The sequence below is a fragment of the Pezoporus flaviventris genome, unplaced genomic scaffold, assembly GCF_033815535.1.
Source record: "Pezoporus flaviventris isolate CSIRO_AGI_PZ_B2104156 unplaced genomic scaffold, CSIRO_AGI_Pfla_v1 ptg000035l, whole genome shotgun sequence".
NCBI classification, from domain to species: domain Eukaryota; kingdom Metazoa; phylum Chordata; class Aves; order Psittaciformes; family Psittacidae; genus Pezoporus; species Pezoporus flaviventris.
This window is the reverse complement of record NW_026892583.1, coordinates 831,282-848,832: the sequence shown is the minus strand read 5'-3', so window position 1 is coordinate 848,832 and position 17,551 is coordinate 831,282. Positions and strand designations below refer to the sequence as shown.

General features: G+C 41.7%; 1 protein-coding gene across 4 annotated transcripts in view; it reads right to left on the bottom strand.

Annotated features, from left to right (window-relative positions):
• The window catches only part of SHANK2 (SH3 and multiple ankyrin repeat domains 2), a 361,673-nt gene that overhangs the window by 324,585 nt on the left and 19,537 nt on the right, over positions 1-17,551 (bottom strand). Inside the window, exon 1 of one of the 4 annotated variants that reach the window (XM_061462081.1) lies at positions 17,416-17,436. The exons of the other annotated variants lie outside the window; for them this stretch is intronic. The gene's annotated coding sequence lies outside the window, so the exon portion shown is untranslated. Of the gene's footprint in view, positions 1-17,415; positions 17,437-17,551 lie in introns of those variants that run through there. 4 annotated transcript variants of the gene reach the window in all.

Genomic DNA, 17,551 nt, shown 5'->3' with positions numbered 1-17,551 from the left:
TAAGCAAACAGCTCCACGCAGAGATCCCATTTTTCTCCAGGGCTTCTCTGGCAGGAGCAGAACAGTGCTGCAGCTGAGGCCAAGATTCCCCTGGGTTCTGCAATGGGCAAAAATAACATCTTCTAACTTCTTTAGGCAGAAGTTCTTGCCTGTGAGGGTGCTGAGGCACTGGCACAGGGTGCCCAGAGAAGCTGTGGCTGCCCCATCCCTGGCAGTGTTCAAGGTCAAGTTGGATGGGGCTTGGAGCAACCTGCTCTAGTGGAAGGTGTCCCTGCCCATGGCAGGAGTTGGAACTGGATGAACTTTAAGGTCCCTTCAAACCCAAACCATTCTATGGCTCCATAGGGTCAGACAGAAGGACATGCAGACTTGGACTAACTTTTGGTAGGAAAATCACAACAATGGACATTAAAGGGTGCAATCCTTCCTTCCTGACCAGTGAGAATCTGGGTATGTTACCATGTGAATGTAACCTAGGGTCTTGCACAAGTGGCCATTTCAGACTATTTCAGACTAATCACAATAGCTATTAGTTCTCCTCCCTCTAAAATACAGCTGAGGCACACACATCCAATATCCTGTCCAAGGTCTGGGAGCAAGGTTTCAAATTCAAGGGTCACTGGCTCCTTGTCATGGTTAAGAACAACCTATTTTTATATAAACATTCATTTGCACAATAACAGTCCTGTTGCCTACAGGGAGAAGTCCTCCAGACTGCTATTGTCAGGTGAGTTCAACATGTACCTGTGGGAATCTCTTGGATACAGAGTCAGCATTGTTATAGGCTGAGTAATGCCATTAACCAGGCTGTGAGAAAAGTTTGGTGACAGAATAACAGCAACTGTTACAAAGAGGTATTTAACCATTAACTCTGAAGAAAAACTATTCAGGAAATGGATTTCCATCAATGTAAAACATGTCAGAGCTCCCAACACTTGGATTCTGTGGCTTTATTTGGGATTATGCGTATCAGCTCAACAACCATCTCGCCAACTTACTAAATTAAAAAGCTGGAGAAGATCAAGCATTGCCTTTTCTCATTATAGCAATATTAAAACCAAAACTCATTACAGACAGAACTGAAGATGGGGGGGGTATAATCCCAATGCTCCATGCATTTCACACTTCCCCTCACCCCTGCAGAACAGGTCACAGAGAAGAAAATCCGATTTGAAGACCAACTCTAATGGACAATTTGCAATTTGATGGGTTCAATCTCCACTTTGCACTCTCATTTTAAAGCTATATAACTGGCATCCCCTCCCAGAGAAGCAGTCGCACCCTCCCTTGTGCCCCAAACCACTCTACTCTTGCCCCCAGACTGCTCTAATCTCTGCACTACCATGAACACTGAAGCAGAACAAAGCATCAACCCAGGTTAAACTCCAGCTTTTTTCAGTTTGGGAGGTTAGTTTCAGCATCCATCACATCTCTGAACTGGATCACTACGCAAATGTTTGCATAAGCTGCAGGAAGAAGATGGCAGAGGGCCAGAAGCAAACAGCCAGGGCATGAAAAGGGCAGAGCCACTTTTTCCACAGGCAGTATTAATGTTTGCCAGCATAAAGCGAATGTGAATCACCACTGCCTAAGTGACAGGAAACAAATCTACATAAATACGGCCATTTGATTAACTCTGATTAAAATCTCTTGATTATTAGTACTGAAATAGGGTGACTCTGAACAGGACACTCTGCTTAACCCCACAGATACAGAATTCCTCCAGGCAAATGCAAAACCTGACTGAATACATCTATAGGAAAAAAACAGAGCATGCAGGAGTGCTAACCAGCCCATAGCAAAATCTCAGGAGACAAGGCACCTGGAGCTACCCCTGTTCTCTCAGGTCCACAAGGAGGCAGCTTTGGTATTGATGGACGGATGCAGTTCTGGGCATTCTGACCTAGTTCAAGATGTCCCTGCAGGGGGGTTGGAAATAGACAACCTTTGAAGATCCCTGCCAACTCAAACTATTTTATGAAGCTGTGCTGGTCAGACTCCAGAGTCCAACACTACCTTTAAACTCTTAGGGAAAGACAGTGGCCAGGCAGCAAAAGGTAGCACAGTTCTCTCAGTCGTTGCCACTCACTTACAGGACACATAGATGAGGTGCCACTAGGCTCAGCACTTCCTGATCTCTGCAGGCTTTCATGCTGCTGAAGCACCTCCCTGCTGCACTGCAACTGAGCCCATTTGCTATTACAGACACTGCCTTAGAAAGGCTAAGTCACAAGTAGCACTTTCTTGGGGCTCAGAAGATATCCAATGATCAGCAAGGTCGATTTCCCACCTACACGGTCTCAGGGCCAAGGTCCACCTCATGGTATGATTTTATTTAGAAACAGAGATGTAGTTTCAGAGACTGAAAACTAAAGGGTGTAAAGAGTTAATCTGTTACGCTGCAGTTCCCTTCATCTGTCTCAGTAAAATGGGACAAATGATTCTTGAGTCTTCTGTAAAGGCCTTCCACTCTGTGGAAGAAAATGCTAGAAAACCAAACCCCCTCCATGGTAATTAACTAAACAAATTTAATCAGACACTATTTTGCTGGTCACAATCCCCATAATTATAGTTTTATTCCCTGTACACCATTCCTTCACTTAAATTCACTTTGGTTACACTGTCTGGTAATGCATTTTTGATCTCCCTGTTAAATAACTGAAACACCCAAATAAATATTTTAGAAGGTGTGTGCTGCAGCATAAGTATTAACATACCAGAATGCCAAGCAAAATTTCTCCTTTTCTCTGAAGCTGTTGTTTCTCAATGTGGCACAACCTGCCTCAAAACTTAAATATTGATTGAAATCCGTATTGAAAACCAATGGTTGTGCTTATTGGTTCCTACCAGCTCCATCAGAAGATTCTTCTTACCACCCTGTTTAAGGGAAGATTTATGCAGTCCTTGATTTCTTTGCTGGGTGATCTGCACACGTGGCAAATTGTTCTGCAAAAGGGCTCAAACGTAACACTTTTTCCCCTTTTTTTGAGGGGAAAAAAGAAGAAAATTGAGTGAAGTAATTGTTGAACCTGCTCCTGACTTTGGAGGCAGGTTGTTATCCCTTGTTCATGTGTATTTGCACACCACAGACTCACCAAGAAGAGGCTAAGCCTCATTAACTTCTGGTATTTAGAGTCTTAAATACCATCATATGATTAAAGTGGGTCTTAAGATCACACTGTAAGAATGTATTGGGTTTACTTCATTGTTTTTAAACAGATGTACTTCACCATTAGCACTCCTGTGCATATACAAGATCTACACATGCAAACTATCGCAAATACACGGTAGTTTTCTCAAAGTTTCTCCAGTTTCCTTTGTCCCCTCTTCTACTTCGCGTTTATTTTCACCATAAACTAGTCAGCTGCTTGTGGCACCTTCAGAAAGGCTGAAGTTCAATCAGGCAGATGCAAAGAGATTTTAGGGAAGGATAAATACAAAGAATACAGGAGACAAGCACCTTATTATACTGAATGGAAAGGCTGGAATTCAGGCAGAGAAACAGAAGCAGAACAAGCTTAAACCTATTTGAAACAGAAGTTGAACATGAGAAAACAGAAAAACATTTGAAGCAGGAATTTGATATGAGAGAATAAAAGATGCAAAAAGGAAGCAGGTGTAAAGATTCAGCACAAAGAAGCATGGGCAGGTTGGTTAAAATGGTTAAAATCAAACGTATTACTAGGGGAAACATAGGAAGTATTTATAAATGTTAACCACAGTGAAGTTTGCAGTAAAGGCCAACTCCCACTGGCAATATAATATCTTAAGGGCCTTCTTTCAAGTACCTGCAAAGTTTCCAGTGCAATTTTGGCTAACCTTTATTTAAAGGTCATTCTTCCAGACAAGGAATGAGGGCCAGCCCCACAAGCCCCACAGCAAGTTGCTTCTAGGCTCTGTTCACTTCTAGAGCTGTTTTTAGTATGGCCTCGTGGTTTGTACATTTATTAGAACTTCCATTTTCCAAAAGACTAACTAACAAACAAGAGTATTCAGAAGTCATTCTTTACATAGTTCTTGCAACGGATGCTATAGTTTACCCAGGACAAAATCATCATGCACTTCAAAGTGCATCAAATCATTAAAGTGCATGAAATCGTGATTTAAGAGACTGAATCCCACAGCATTCACATACACTTCCTTGTAAAAAGAACTTGCAATTTGAAAAGTTGCCTGTACAGGATGTATTGATCCATAATTCCAAAAACCACCTCAAACAAATGTTCAGCTAAAGAAGCTAAATAAGTAGCAACTAAATAACTAATCCAAATATCACAAAAATCTTTTAAGGAAATGCATTAAGCATATTATCCCAGCTACCAAGTTTACCAGCATCCCAAATCTGAGATGTGCCTTCTTAGCCTCATAAATTCAAATAAATACCCCTTTCTAAGCAAGTAGGGTTGGATCTGTCACATTATATTGTTGAGCTTGCTAGGAGCAAAATTACATTGAGTAACCTTCTGAGACCCGTTGTAAGCAACTTCATGTCCCACACGAGGAATCAATCATGTATGAAATCCCACTGCCATCAATAGAATAACTTCAGGAATAACTCCAGAAGACTTGACCCTTGCAAGTTGCAAGTTCACGAGTAAAACAAGAGCCAGGGTAAGCTATGAAAAGCCAACACAAAACATTGAAAACTTTATCCAGTTCTGCATCCAGTAAGGCATTCCTTCATCAAATGACAGCTTTTCACTTATCAAACCAGGAACACTCGCTACAGATCCAGCCCTGGACCCAGTCCAAAGAAACATTTAATGTCATGCATCACAGAATCATAGAATAGTTAGTGTTGGAAAAAAAGAGTACCTGCATAAAGTAACAGGAGGTTTTTAAGCTGCAAACTCAGCAATACAAAACCTAAATGAAACAAAAAAAAACCTTCAATTACCTGAAACAAGAACGATACCCGTATCCTGGGCTGCATCAAAAGGAGCATGACCAGCAGGTCAAAGGAGGTGATCCTGCCCCTCTACTCTGCTCTTGTGAGACCTCACCTGGAGTATTGTGTGCAGTTCTGGTGTCCTCAACATAAAAAGGACATGGAACTGTTGGAACAAGTCCAGAGGAGGCCACGAGGATGATCAGGGGACTGGAGCACCTCCCGTATGAAGACGGGCTGAGGAAGTTGGGGCTGTTCAGCCTGGAGAAGAGAAGGCTGCGTGGAGACCTCATAGCAGCCTTCCAGTATCTGAAGGGGGCCTATAGGGATGCTGGGGAGGGACTCTTCATTAGGGACTGTAGTGATAGGACAAGGGGTAACAGGTTCAAACTAAACCAGGATAAGTTCAGGTTAGATATAAGGAAGAAGTTCTTTACTGTAAGGGCGGTGAGGCGCTGGAATGGGTTGCCCAGGGAGGTTGTGAATGCTCCATCCCTGGTGGTGTTCAAGGGCAGGCTGGACAGAGCCTTGGGTAGCATGGTTTAGTGTGACGTGTCCCTGCCCATGGCAGGGGGTTAGAACTGGATGATCTTAAGGTCCTTTCCAACCATAACTATTCTATGATTCTACACAATGTAACCAATTACGAGTTGTTCTCATAGTAATACAGAACTATTACACCACTCCAATATTAAGAAGTCAGTATCTGTTTATAAAAGATGAATGTAACATTTTGGTGGCCCCAGAAGTTTTCCTTACAAAACAGATACACACAGGGTACGCAGTTCTCTCTTCTAGCCTTTCTCTTTGCAGCCTCTGCTTGCACTTGACTACGTAAATATCAAAAAGATTAGAACATGGTGGAAGGGAAAGGACATAAGAGACTTTAAAAAGATTTAAAAGAGGAATCCAAGAACATTTCAGAGCTTGTTGAACATATTTACCTCAGGTTCATCTCCCTGGCGGAAGAGGCAGCTTTGCTGCTTGTTCATTTGCATTTTATGCTTATCAACCTTTTTCCTCTTTATCCACAAAGAAAACATTTTGTGAGAGTTCAAATACAAACATCATTAAATGTTAACACAGAAGCACTGTTCCTGTCTTGTTATGAAGATTAGATCAGGTCCTGAGAGCAGATAAAGCAGTTTCCCTCTTCTCCTTACATAGATAAGAGTTAGCAGTTAAGTCTGCTATAAAGCTGAACCTGAATTTGCCTCAGGTGTGATGTTGAGAGGGGTTACTGGTTATTTTCATTTATTTGCTGTGCTGCCAAAAATTGCTTGCATAATTTTAATCAAAGAAATAAAAAAAGCAGTTGAAAAAGCTAAGCTTCAAATAGATGTTCCATTTTTCTTATAAAACCATGAGTTATCTTTATCCAAGAGCTGATTGAAAATAATCCAATTACCCTCTGCTGTTGTGTGCGTTGGGTTTTTCCCTTGTTTACTTTCAACAGACTCATTTTTATTTCAACTCAGCAGGAAATACCCCTTGATATCTGGAGAGGACCCCAAGTCTTCAGCAACCTAATAGGTTTGGGGGCACAGATCTCACACTCTCCAGGTCTGCAAACCTGGGGCAGTCCCCCACCAAAGTGCCCCGTGGTTGGAGAGGTTGCAGTCAGACCACTCCAGAGCAGTGCTCTAGGGAGGACACCAAAATATGGGAGTTTTGTTCCAAAGCCCAAAGCAATTAAACTTTCCAATACAGAAATCATAGAATTATAGAATGGTTTGGGTTGGAAAGGGCCTTAAGATCACCCAGTTCCAAACCCCTGCCACAGGCAGGGACACCTCACACTAGGCCAGGTTGCTCCAAGGCTCTGTCCAACCTGGCCCTGAACACTGCCAGAGATGGGGCAGTCACAGCTTCTCTGGACAACCCATTCCAGTGCCTCACCACCCTTACAGTAAAGAACTTCTTCCTTATATCTAACCTGAACTTCCCCTGTTTCAGTTTGAACCCATTTTTTCTCTATAAAGATTTGCAAGTTGTCAGATGAAGAGACCAGTTTCATTGACCAGCTTCATTTGTGGTAAAGTTTCATGTGAATTACCAACATAAGGGTCCAAAAATCTCAGATCAGGAGCGGTTGTACAAACATACATTAATTTGTGACCGTTATCTTTCATGTTGGGGAGTATATTCGCAATACATGAAGTACTACCATAGGTGAATAAACATCTAGTTCAGCTGCTGCCTTGGTTAGGACCATTAAACCAACTCGTGTAAAGATTAGGGAAGAAAGGCAGAAGGACCTGGCCTTCATATACTTCTTAATCAAAGCACCCAACAAATGGTGGCCTGGAAAGGATGTACATGCTGCAGAACTAGGGCAGGTTTAGCCAAACTCCAGCGTAAGCAAAGCCACGTGCTGTGTCCTCGCTGTCTCTGCACCCATCTGTGCATGTCTGCAGCAAATAGCCCTGGTTCCCAGTGACAGATGGTCTCCAGGATTCCCTTATTCTCACTGCAGAAAAACTTACCTGGCATTTTTTAGAGGAAAATTTGAAAGGCTTTAACTTACACTCCAGCCTGTGCAAGCAATTCTCATGCTGCAATTAAGGCCATTCTTTAGGACTGTGTATGTGAATGACGGTGGTGATGGCAGACTGCAGGCTCAGAAAGGTTAAGTGAGCTGCCAAGATGACCCAGGCAGCACAGGGTTGCTGGAGAAGAACTGAGAAATAAATTAATCTCTTGACCTTTGAAATTTTGAGCCAACTCATTGTGAAGGTAAGAAACTCCTTTTTCTCAAATTCTAGCTAGCCAAAATTCAGGTAATCAAGACACAATAAAACTGATGAAAAAGAACCAGTTTTCTCTGACTACCAGCATTTAATTATTGCCTTCAGGAAACTGCTTGAGAAATAAAAGATCACTGCTTAACAGGAAGAAAACAAAATTAAACACGAGTTTATGAATATTACTAGGGAAACAAAGAAAATAAAGAATACCAATGTGTGAAAATAGAGAAAGACTCATAACAAACTCTTGGAGCTTTCATTACTTAAATGCCAGGTGTGATTTGGAATTTAATATTAAAAATAAATAGCATGCTAAATCACCCAAGGATGAGTGCTTTTAATTTAGAGACGGAGTACCAACAGTACCGTTTTCCTGAAGTAACCCTCTTCCAAAGCAGAATCAAGACAAATACCAGCTTCCATGAATGCAGTGCTGTGGACTTTTTGTTGTGCTTTAGAGTCAGAGAATCATCAAGTCATTTGGGTCAGAAGGGTCTCCAGAAGTCTAAGTTCAACCTCCTGCTCAGAGCAGGTCTAGCAATGAGAAAACCTCCAACAGCAACATCCAAAGCAACCTCTGCCCCATTGACCTGGTGGGGAAAGAAATTTTTCCTCATACCCAGTCTGAACTTCTCATGTTCCGACTTACATAACTGTGATCTCTCATCTTTTTGCCATGTGCTGCTGCACAGAGGCAGCACTCAATGTCTTTCCTGTACTGAGGATATCCAAAACTGGACACAGAACTCAAGATGCAGTCTGCTGAGTGATAAGCCAAGTTGTATACTCAGTTTTCTTTATCTGGTGGCTGTGCAGCCTGCCAGGACAGCCCAGGTTGCTGTTAGCTGCTCTTCAGACTAGCCCATGCCCAGCTCACTGCCCTTCTGCACACCCCAGCCCCTCTCCTCAGAGCTGCTCCTCTGCCAGCCCATCCCTGCCTGCACTGCTGCAGGGGCTCTACTTCATAGGCCTGGGACTTACTATTTGTCCTCCAGGTCAGGGACAGAGTTTGGGCAATCTTGCCCTCATATTGATGCATGTAACAAAGCCAACACCAAACCATCTACAAAAACTTGACCCTACAAAGAAGGGCAAGGCCAGGACTAAGTTTAGAATCAACACTGGCAACCTCACAGGATGTTATGGACAGCTTGGTCTTACTGACACTAACAGCAAAATGCAGCACTTGCATCTGTATTTGTCTTTAAACAGAGCTGTAAGGGCTAATATAAAACCAAAATATTAATCGACAACTATGACTTTGTTCTATAACCATTCTGAACTTCTGTTCTAAAGCCTCCTGAAAGTCAACCTAAAGGCAAACATACATTTTGCAATCAATATGTTATCACTTATTTACACGCTACAAAAGATACTCATATGTATAAAGTTTTTTCAACTATACAAATGCATGCTGGCTGTTAAACCTACCATCAATGATATAGAAGCACAGAATGGTTTGGGTTGGAAAGGACCTTAAAGCTCATTCAGCTCCAGCCCCCTGCCATGGGCAGAGACACCTTCCACTAGAGCAGGTTGCTCAAGCCACATCCAACCTGGCCTTGAACACTGCCAGGGATGGGGCAGCCACAGCTTCTCTGGGCACCCTGTGCCAGCACCTCAGCACCCTCACAGGGAAGAGCTTCTGCCTTAAAATCTCATCTCAATCTCCCCTCTGTCAGTTTAAAACCATTCCCCCTTGCCCTTTGCCCCTCTCCAGATTTCCCATAGGTCCCTTTTAGGTACTGGAATATATTCCTTTCTGTCCAAGGGGACATTTAAAATTGTCACAGACTGAACAGTCCAACCTATAGTTTACAACAGATTCAGGTACATTTCAGAGTCATCAGAAGTTCTGGACTTGTCTCCATCCCTTTCAATGATTTCTTTACAAAGTTCAATTTCTACCTGGTAATGTCTCTAATTCAGTCACAGATAATGCAAGTCCTAAAACGAGGCTGTTGGAGAACCAGAAATACTTTAAACGGATTTATTTCTAATTGAGTAGATTTCATGTTGATTGTGCTCCTGGAAGACCTGATTAAGTGAATTCATTTCCATTTATAATTCTACGACAGCATACTTGGGAGACTCCAGCCATGGCAATGCTCATAGGCTAATCAAGATACGCAAACTGAATGCAAAAGCACTTCAGAAACTAAAATAATCCTTGAATGAATCATGATATAAAATATTCTGAAGAAAATATGCATCCTATATATTCCTATAAAAATTCCTAGTAAAAAAATTCATCTTGAACTCCAGCTCTATTACTCTCAGTTTCTGTTATTAAGGAAGTATTTAGCATGTGTCACTAAATGCTCCACAGGTATCAAGCAGCTGCCGATACAGGATTTCACAGTCAGAAACCTTTGTAATGGTCACCCATATGGAACCCAGGAATGCAAAGCAGTGATCCCCAGGAATTCCATACTTGCAAGGACTCCTGGTTTTCTATTAACTAGAGGCTGGGATGACTTCTGTTTTGCTGCTCAAATACTTCCATGCATATTGCTCATGTGAACAATTTCTATGCAAAGCACATTTCCTAACACTTAAGTCGATGCTGTCAGAGGTAGCTATCCCTGCACCTCATTAGAAGACAAGAACAAGGCCCAGGCAGCTCTGTGTACCATGTAATGCAGCTGTGCAGGGAAGGAAATAATTAAGCCCATCATGTGAACCAAATCCTTCAGGACATACCCCTTAATGAGATTTATTGAACCCACTCTCCGCCTTGGTGCTTGCACAAAGGAGGCAGAGAGAGTGAGGAAAAACCCTCCTTTGCAGCATCAAAATAGAACTAGAAATGTATTTGGGGGTTATTCACACTTTTAAAGAAAAGAAGCATTAAAAAGAGATTTGCTATTAGGTTTTATATCTGCTTAAGGTTCTCCCACAGATTTTATTTCCTCTGCCTCACAGTTTTAGTCTGGATTTTTGGTTGGGTTTGTTTGCTTTTTTACCATCACTACCTACCTCACCTCAGAAGTTCTCCCCAGGCCTTAATGCATCTAAATTCCTCATCTTCAAATGGTTTTTCAGCCACACATGGAGACTGACCATTTCTGCCCCTTTTTTGTGGTACTGGAAGCATGAGTTTAATTTTCTCACGTGCTTTTATTTTTACTTCATGATTTTGACACTTCTCCTGTGTCTTCCTTAGGTTATGGGGAGCCACCAGCTCCTCCCCAGCTTTTTGTATGACATTTCAAGTTTTCTCCTAACTTTCCACCCAACAGAGTAAGTCACCAGGTGCTGCTCTCTCCCACTGCAAACCTGCAGCTAGCAATAGGCCTGACAGCTGCATTTCTTACCATTAGAGTTTGCCTTTTCTTGCCATGCAGAGCTCCCCTTACAGCTACACCAGGCATCAGAGCCACACCACCACTGCCTTGGCAGAAGGACCAGGCACTGTGGGATGCCCAGATCCACACAGGTACCCAGGGTGCAGAGCTGCTTTCCCATCTACTAGCCTGAGGAAGACTCATTAGATCAGAGCAAGTCAGAAAGAGTATATAAAATTATCTTTTGTTATAAAAAGAACCAAAACCATGTACGATATTTTGTATACTGTAATCAAGTTTGTTAAATACATACATAGGTATGTAAAAAAAACCCCACCTATACATAGGTATGTAAAAAAAACCCACCTAACCCTAACCAATATCTTAAGGAGACCTACAAGGATGCTAGAGCGGGACTCTTCATCGGGGGCAATGGGTTTAAACTTAAACTGGGGAAGTTCAAGTTGGAGATAAGGAAGAGGCTCCTTATTGTGAGGGTGATGTGGCATTGGAACAGGATGCCCAGAGAAGTGGTAAATGTTCCATCCCTGGCAGTGTTCAAGGCCAGACTGGACACATCCTTGGGCGACATTGTCTAGGGTGAGGCATCCCTGCCCATGACAGGGGGTTGGAACTAGATGATCTTTAGGTCCTTTCCAAGGCAAACCATTCTATGATTCTATCCTAAAGATTCAAACCCAGAGGCCACTGTGTGCAACAAAGACCTATAATAATTTTTTCAATACAGACCCCAGAGCTGGGATGAAAGTTCCATCTTACTAATTACTCAAAACACATAAAGCACAGAAGAGTGTTTACATCACTGTCACTACTAGCTCTCACTAAGAGCAGCACAGCGTGCTCAGTCATGAATGTCTGCTCTTCACATCTACAGTGACTGTGACTATGAATGTAAATGGCAAACAACATTAAAATGGGGGAAAAAAGACTGAAAAGGTAAGTGAAGGCTTTATGCAATCACATCTGTATTCTACATTGTATTTCAGTGTCTATACATTACCAACGTTCATTACAAGTGACTGTTGCTCCTTATGCTTCAGACTTATTTGAAAGGTAGTTGAGCCATACACTGATGAGGGCTGTTTCCCACAAACAGTTTTGTTGCACCGAGTAAATCATTTTAAAATTGAGCAACTTCAGTTTATTTTCCTGCTCTTAGAACTATTTCCCATCTTTCACAAACCACACTCACTTCGATATCCAATTCAAATATGGACTTGATGATCTGAAAGGTCTTTTCCAACCTAGCTCATTCTACGATTCTATGTCCATCCCTTATCAGGGAGTGACAGTGTGGGCCCTGATGGAGTATTTTGGTCATGCCATAGACTAAAGACCAGGTTGACTCTTGAAAAGCTCCTAAATAATAAATACAAAATGTTTCAGCCAATAAAACATAGTTATTCACATCAAGACAACACTGTCAAATACAATACTTAAAATCCAAAATTTGCACAATTGTTTCTGTATCATTACCCTGCTTTTTTGATTGGCATATTTATCTTTGATAAGCAGTCAATTATTGAATACCATTAAAAATGGACGTTTTTGGTGTACTGGCCTTTGAGGTTCACAGCTTTTTAATCTTTCTCTCCTTTTTCCATTTCTACAGACTACTGCTCCAAATTACACTACTTCATGTCACCACACACTTGAAACCAACAGAAAAACGGTAGATTGCCAAGAGCTAGGAAAAGCTCTTTAAATGTATTTGTATTTTGAGTATTTGCATATTGAAAAGTATTTGCATATTGAGTATTTGCATATTGAAAATTCATAGAAAACAAGTTAGATGGTGCCAATTCTGGCTTCTTCATGAGGCTGATGAGGTTACACAGCTGAGAGACCATCCCCTCTTGTTTCTGCTCAGGATTCTCTTAACACCCACATGCAGTCAAAGATTACCGAGTCCCCACCCAGATCATGTTTTTTCCTCTCTTCAAGCACAGGATCAAGAGAGCAGAAGCTGCTCTTTACCAGAGAGCCTCCGATGCACCCCTAAATAAACCTCTGTGCCATGAAATCCTATTCACACATCCCCAGTGCTTCCTGCTGCATCAGGTTTCTCCTCCAGATGTTGCTTTATGTGTGGCTGAGCACCAGAGCACAGGCTCATCCCTCACACAACATACCAAACACGAGAGGCCACATGGCTTTTCCCTCCATAGGAGCTCTAGTGTGAGTCTCTCCTACACTGATCACCCATTTTTAATGCATCTGCAGCAACACAAAACCTCCAGGGATTTCTGATCTTTTAAAAAGTTTAGCTGAAGTTAAGCAGTAACTTCAAAAGCCACTGAGAAGTAGAAGGAGATGGGCAAGGAGGAAAGACTGACAGCACAGTCACATAAGGCATTTTCCTTATCAGATCAATCTAAAACCCACGAAACCGTAACTCCAAACCAAATGGAAGATGAACAGTGCAGTTAGTTACTTCCACATAATTCAGTGCTGCACACTGAAGAGATGTGACATTTCTACAGTGTACAATGTAGCAACAATAACTTGGTTCAGAGAACAGCAGAGCTGCAGCCATGCAGTATTTATAGTCCTCTCTCCTCAGCTTCTTCTTGCTGCTCCTTTTCCCCCTGGCAAATTAGCTGGGATGCTGCTTCCCAACCACAGCTGCTTCCACTGCCAGAGGAGAGCCTTCTGCAGACTAAATAGTCCCAAAAGGACACAGGTCACGTTTTCCCACACATTTGGCAAGTTTCAAAATGAAAAGGGTTCCAAATAACTGTATATATTTGAAGAAGTGGAATGAAATGTCAAAATTTTCCACATTCCCTTTTTTTTCATGGTAATATATACATCAGTGAATCTTCTATACAGAAATATAACCTTGTTTGAGGGCATCTCTCTACACCTAGATGCACACCTAGGAAAGTAAGTCACTAATAAGAGCAAAGCTCAAGTAAATTCAACTATTGAGTAGCTAAGGCATGTCTGTAAGCTCCTCAGCAGACAAACAGGCATTTATTGTGCCAGTACTCTGACTCACACAAACACGAGTCAACAAAAATCATAACCACATTGGCAAACTCCAGTAAATATTTCAGTGTAACTTCTTAGCTCTATTTCAAAGCCACAGCAGCCCCACTTTGCGTTTCTGAACCAGCTCCCAGCTGACCAGCCAGCTTATCTGCACAGATGTCTGCACAGCCATGTAGAAATACCCATCTCTGTAAATCTATGAGAATGGTACAGAAAATGGGTCTACTGAAACACTCAAAAATGAAGCATTTGGGAGCATTCAGCATCAGAATTAGCATGTTTTAATTAACACAAGTTAAAATGACACATTTCATCAATTTAACCCTAACTTCTCTAAACACAAACGGCCCTTAGAATCTTAATGCTATCAGAGCATCCCAAGTGTTTTCCCTGTTTCATGTAAACAGAAATATGTCATCAACCTGGAATCATAGAATGGTCTGGGTTGGAATGGACCTTAAAGCTCATCCAGTTCCAAGCCCTGCCACTGGCAGGGACACCTTCCACTAGAGCAGCTTGCTCCAAATCCCTTCCAACCTGGCCCTGAACACTGCCAGGGATGGGGCAGCCACAGCTTCTCTGGGCTTTTCTCTGAAGACTCTTATTTGTAGGTAAGCTCCTTATTATTATTACAGCTCCTGAAATCAAAGATAATTCACAGAATGTGAATACCAGAAGCATTCACATGACTATCAGATACTTTACACCGCCTGGATTAGTAAAAACCTGCTAAATCAGCCCAGTTCTGCTCATGAAACTACCAACTGCTGCTTTAACACCACACTCACTGGATTTACAGAGAGCTGAAGGTACTTCCCACTGTAAGGCTCCAGGCAGTCCATCAGTTTTGTAATAATCAGAGACTCCCAGATGTCTTTAACACTAACAGACCCCAAACACACCCACTGTGCACTTATTTTCCCTATTAAATTGAGAGCTCAAATACTGAGGTAAGGACCAGGACCAAGGCTTGCATCCCTGCACATACATGCATGATGGATTCAAATATCACTTGAGAGAGACTTAATAAGCAAACCTGATTTGATTCAAGCTCAGCCAAGAACGAAGAGACAAGCTAAAATATATTTAAAATTCAGAACAGAAAGAACTCCCCATGGACCTTTTCAGAACTAAATACAAAGCCTACAACTACTTGAGCGCTTACTGAAACGAATATATATTCACATACTTGTGACTCTCTTGGTTTTTTGCTATGCTTGTCTACTCTAATCACCTTTTCCCCAGCACCCTAAACATAACAGAAATGTTTGTGGAGTGCGTGGCAGCAGAGAATGGTCCTCAAAAATGCCAGATGCCTTCCAGCTTTAGGTTATTCACTACTTATGGCAGCCAGCTCATGCTAGCAGCAACAAACAAATATTACTTCTTGTCCAAATACAGACAATACAAATATGTACACAGAGAACCTCCACGGTTCCACACATTGGCTCTTTGAAGACACTAAGCAGACACAGGAAAAAGGCAACATCAAGAATTTGGGCAACAGAATATGCTAAAATAATACAAGTTAGCACAAACCCAGGGATGTTCTGTGTAAGTGCAAAGCAGACATACAGGAGAGATGCCTCAGCCGTTTCTCACCCAGGCACCAGACAGCTTCTTCTAGTTCCCTGGACTTGCAGTATCATACAATGGTTTGGGATGCAAAGGACCTTAAGATCATCCAGTTCCAATCCCCTGCCATGGGCAGGGACACCTCACCCCAGATTATGTTGCCCAAGGCTCTGTCCAACCTGGCCTTGAGCACTGCAAATATGGAGTATTTACCACTTTTTTGGGCAACTTGTGCCAGGGCCTCACCACCCTACAATAAGGAAATTCTTCCTTATATGAAGCTTAACCAGCCTGAATAAATGTGGAGTATAGGAACCCATAAGTAAAAGATATGATAGAAAAACAAATCTACCAGAATCCGGGAAGTTTCAAGCTTTACTGTCTCAAAATAAGTTGAACGTAACTGGCTGCTCTCATTTAGGCAGAATTCAGCGCTCTCATACAAATATTCTCCACTTTAAGCAGAAAAAAATAGGGCTTTAAATAGGACAAGCACAGCAGCAGGGAAAAATCCTTCCCAAACTCCAAATGCTACTGGACAGTACTGCTGCCCAAACAAACAGTCTTCCAGAACTTTTAATCCAAAGTGTCATTGTGCTGCTTTCCACCAGAGGTTTCCCAAGCACAGGAACTACAGCAGGAACCCTTAGGGCAACAGCTTTCTAGATCTGCCACCGCCTCCTCTCATAAAATGGGACAGCCACAAATTCAGAGCACACCGCTCTGGCTGCTGGCTTCTCCAACAGCTTACTTAGGATAGTATAACCTTCATTAAAAAGGTCCCTTTAGGGAAAACACTGAACAGTCAGGATCAGAAGATATTTAACTAACAGTGGTATTACAAACAGTTGGACTGACAATCATGTGAAGCAGAGCATGGTTTAGTTTGTATGTGAGCACTCTGAAGACCTCTGGGTCATCAGCTAAGGAGAATTCAAATAAGAACAGAGCACATGAAGCAATTTGTTCACTTGGTACTTCAGTACATGATGGTCCTTAGCTACTAAACCAACTGCAGTATACCCAATACTCTGACTAAACATTAAAGTCAAGCTCAAGCATGAAATCCACACACCACCAACAATCCTTTCTGATCCCAAAAAAAACCATCTCCATGTCTTGCTAACAGTTTATGTGCAACTTATTCAGTGTCTATGCCCAATATTTCTGAAATGAAATGTTTCCACTACAAAACATATGCTTAGAAGGACTCACATTACTAGGACAGGTATATCCTGTAAAAGAAGAGGATTCCAAACAGCTTAAATTCTGAGTTTCTGATAACAAAACAAAACTAGCATCAGTTCCTGAATTTTCCTGCCTGTTCCTAGTAGATTAAAAAGAATATTCAGTTATGGAAAAAAAAAAAACACCTCCTTCCTCTGCTTATCTCACCATAAAATGGCAATATAATTAAAGTAATGAGTATTACTGCAAATTATAAGCAATCAGTGCTGAAAGAAAAAATGTGTCATCCTCAGTTCATGGCTCAATTATTTCATTTCCCAAATACTGCAAAATCCAGGATAGGTAATAAAAAATAAATCCTTTTGAAAAGCAAGAAGGTACTCACCTTGGATGTAATTTCTCACGTAACTCATCAGATCTGCCCAACACGACGACATTAACCCTAAACTTTGCAGTGCAAAATGTTCACTCTATTAGAAGGTGGACAACTTTGAAACTTAGACTGACAGAAAGACTTGTACCCACTTTCTATCCATACCTTTAACTGAATTTTGAGCCTTAAGTCAAAGGAAAACCTACCAATTCTGTTTAGGAAACAAGTGGCCCGTTTGCCTTTTTGACTTCAGCACTTTCAAAGGGTTGGGAATGTTATCAACTGTTGACCAAAAAGAAAAAAGTATTATCAAGAAGTGAATAAAATCCAGATTTCTATTACCTATAAGGAAGAAACCGCCTTACTCTACTCCAGCTAGCAGAGTACTGTATTTGCTATGCTTTCAGCAGTCCAGATGGCTCCATGTTATTTACCTCCAAACAATGGTTACTGCATTGTGGAAACACTTGTTACCGTT